This window comes from Cupressus sempervirens, chromosome 8, assembly GCF_028749045.1.
Source record: "Cupressus sempervirens isolate cs-2001-9-10 chromosome 8, ASM2874904v1, whole genome shotgun sequence".
Classification (NCBI taxonomy): domain Eukaryota; kingdom Viridiplantae; phylum Streptophyta; class Pinopsida; order Cupressales; family Cupressaceae; genus Cupressus; species Cupressus sempervirens.
In genome coordinates this window covers 211,528,296-211,532,219 of record NC_143125.1, presented here as the reverse complement: position 1 = coordinate 211,532,219, position 3,924 = coordinate 211,528,296, and the positions used below count along the sequence as shown (strand labels likewise).

Below are 3,924 nucleotides of genomic sequence, written 5' to 3'. Positions count from 1 at the left end.
TCACATTTGTTCCAAATTAAATAGATTTTCTACAAATGTTATAAAAAAATTTGCTTTACTTTCATTATTAAACGCTAAAAGTAGGTACAGATGATAAAAAGATAAATATCGAGTGGAGATACCCATGGAAATCACTTCTACAAATTTTAGAGTTTTCTCCAAAGTGAAAGACAAGCATTTCACTTTGCTTTTCAGAAATAGCTCAGTGTTGTGTTGAATTGGTCAAACGGTCACTGACTCACTTCAAGTCACTTGTATGAATTTTTTGACATAGAAATTAAAAGCATTTCAATTTTCATTTTGAAATAGAAGGCAGAGAAATCGCGAGTCTTCTCTACTCTACGTTTAAGATACCAAATTTAAAAGCAAACAATTTCATTTTGTTTTGGGTGCTCACTTGGGCAAGCTAATTTAAGAATGATGCCTATGATGCCTAAGAAAACTCTTCTCTACTCTTCTTCTTCTGCCTTTCTACGCATTTGAACATGATGCCTATTTATATGGCACATCATTCTTACCATTCTGATGAACAGGCTCTCCTCTCTTTCAAAGCCGCTATCTTTGTTGATCCATTTAATGTCTTCCTCGATTGGTCTCCCAATCACACCTTCAGCAACTGGACCGCCATCACCTGCTCTTCCCATTGACAGCATGTGGTTTCGTTGAATCTCATAGGTATGGGATTATATGGAACTATTTCTCCCTTTCTTGGAGACCTTTCCTTCCTCAGAGTACTTGATCTAAAATATAATAGCTTTTAGGGTCATATCCCATATCAGCTTGGAGGGCTCTTTCGCTTGAGATTCCTTCGCTTGTCTTTTAACAACGTAAGTGGAAGTATTCCCCGACAATTGAGTCTTCTTCCAAATTTAGAAGTCATGGCATTGGCAGTAAACCAATTGACAGGCATAATCCCACCTTGCTTAGGAAACATGTCTTTTCTGAAAGTCCTTGATTTGTTCGATAATAAACTCCAAGGTGGTATTCCTGCTGAGTTGGGTACGCTTGCTCACCTAAGGTGGCTTAGTCTTGGCATGAACAATTTGAGAATAGGGTCGATCCCCCTTTTCCTTTTGAATTTCACTCATCTTGAAACATTGGAGCTCTCTATGTGCAACTTAAAGGGCCCAATTCCACGGGAGTTGGGAAGGCTGTCAGAGCTGCAACGAGTGACTTTGTGGCAAAATGAACTGATTGGAGAAATACCCCGCTCAGTGGCGAATTGGACTCAGCTGGAACTGCTAGATCTGGAGATCAACCAACTGAGCAGCACAGCGCCCCTCGAACTTGGTAATTTGTAGAAGCTTAGACGATTATGTTTGTGAGGAAATAAATTTTGTGAGTGGAAGCCATGGTTTGTCTATTATAACAGTTCTAACTAATTGCTCCACATTGGAAGTACTTCATTTAGCATATAGCCATTTTACTGGTGTCTTGCCCACTTCAGTTGGCCACCTTTCAATTTCATTATCATTTTTAGATTTGGGATCAAATGAAATTCCGGGAAACATACCAGAAGAAATCGGTAACCTCACAAACTTGTCAACATTAGGGCTGGAAGAAAACCGATTGAATGGGAGCATCCCATCCGCACTCGGTAAACTTTTAAATCTAGAAAGACTAGCTCTGGCTACAAATAATTTACAGGGAAGAATTCTAGAAAGTTTGGGCGAGTTAAAAAGGCTTGGATTGTTGTTACTCAGTGAGAACATGCTTTCAGGCCAAGTTCCAAAATATTCTTGGTGAGCTTCCACAATTGAGAAGACTTTATCTTAATCACAATAAACTATTAGACATAATACCTGGCAGTTTGGGGAGATGCTAGACATTGGAGTTGGTGGACTTTTCCTACAACAAACTAACAGGAAATCTACCTCCTGATGTTGCAGGTCTTCAAAATCTCCATATTTATTTCAACATTTCCAACAAGTTCTTACAAGGTTCTATTTTGGAAATGAGCAAATTGGTTATGGCTCTAGCTATAGATGTTTCTCGAAACAATTTCTCAGGTGTCATTCCTGCTGGACTAGCAAGCTGTAAGGGCTTGGAATATTTAAATCTTTCTGGGAATGCATTTGAGCGGCTAATGCCTGCATCACTAGCAGACCTGCTAAATCTTCAGTACATGGATCTTTCATGCAATAATTTGTCAAGTATGATATGGATGGCTTTCACAAAGATGAAAATGCTCCAGCATCTCAATCTTTCTTCAAACGGCTTAACTGGAGAGGTCCCAAAGAGAGGAGCTTTTTTAACACTTGATGTCTCAGAAATTATTGGAAATCCTAGCCTATGTGGTGGATGGATAAACTTGCCGCCATGCTCTCATTCTAGTCACAAAAAACTACCAATCTCCAAAAAGGTGATTATTCCTATTGTAGTAGGCATTGCAATTTTAATTATGTCTATTCTATTGGTAGCATGCTCCTATATATCTTACAAACATTTTAGTACCCCTGCTCTAAATTTATGGCCTCCAAAAATTTCATATGAACAACTCGTAGATGCAACTGCTGGATTTAGTGATGAAAATCTTTTAAGAATTGGTAGTTTTGGGTTTGTTTATAAAGGGATTCTAAAGAGTGGTACAGATATTGTTGTTAAAGTTCTCGATTTGCAAGATGAGCATGCTCACACAAGTTTCAACAAAGAATGCAATGCATTAAAGAGAGTTCAACACCGCAATGTAATTAAAATCATTTCAGCATGCTCCAACCTTGATTTTAAAGCCTTAATTCTTCCTTTCATGTCAAATGGAAATTTAGAGAGATAGCTATATAATTTAGAAGGTGTTGGATGTTCATTAAACTTGAGTAATCAATTAAGAATAGCAATAGAGATAGCAGAGGGATTGGCATATCTGCATCACTATTGCTTTGTTGAAGTGATTCATTGTGACCTCAAGCCTAGTAATGTCCTACTAGGAGATGACATGACTGCATACATAGCAGATTTTGGCATTTCCAATATTTCTTTTGGAAATTCAATAGATTCTTTGAGTTCCACATATCCACTTAAAGGATCTATTGGCTATATTGCTCCAAGTATACATTTCTCATTATTGCATTACAAATTTTGTTTGTTTTTTCTTTATCTTATAAACTATCAAATGCTTCAAATGAAATAACCTTCATTGATATGAATTTATCTATTCTTATAGAGTACGGAACTAGTGGAAAGCTTACTACAAAAGGAGATGTATATAGCTATGGAATTTTAATTCTAGAGCTATTAACAAGCAGGAGACCAACAGATGATATGTTCACCGAAGGACTCAATCTACAAAAGTGGACAGAAATGAATTTTCATAGTAGAACCTCAGATGTGGTGGATACTTATTTTCTTATAGATGCTCATGAATTAGATACATCAATGCTAATGGAATTTCTTACCCAATTTATACAAATCAGGTTGTTTTGCACAAGGGAGTCACCTCAAGAGTGACCCAATATGATTGAGATAGTTGGCAGACTAAATGCAATTAGAGGTACTTTTCTTGGTGCCTATAATACTTCTCAATTACCAATAGACATCTCATCTTTTCTTGACAATACAAGAGGTACAAATATGGATGGTTCAAGGAAAAATGAAGGTTCATCTACATCTGCTTCCTAGGTTTCTGTATACATTGTTTATTGGTTTCTAGTCAACTATATAACAATAATGTTTATGTGTTGTATTTTGTAGCAAATAGTATATTGTGAAGAGGACAAATAATTCTTAGATTGTGGTACTTATAATATATATAATATTGTCACATTATTTATTTCACATTTGAATTTGTCAATATAAAGGAGATGTGTGTGGTATTTATTTTTAGGCTTATCAATTATACAATTTTAACTACTTTCCAATATTAATCATTTTATTTTTTAATTGAAAATTATTGTAATGGTAAAGATTTGTAAACTTTTTTGTTTGCTT

The 3,924-nt window shown here is 35.9% G+C and overlaps 1 pseudogene; it reads left to right on the top strand.

The window, feature by feature from the left end:
- The first annotated feature begins 485 nt into the window (after window positions 1-485).
- On the top strand, window positions 486-3,615 carry LOC149542254 (uncharacterized; annotated as a pseudogene).
- Window positions 3,616-3,924: the final 309 nt, after the last annotated feature.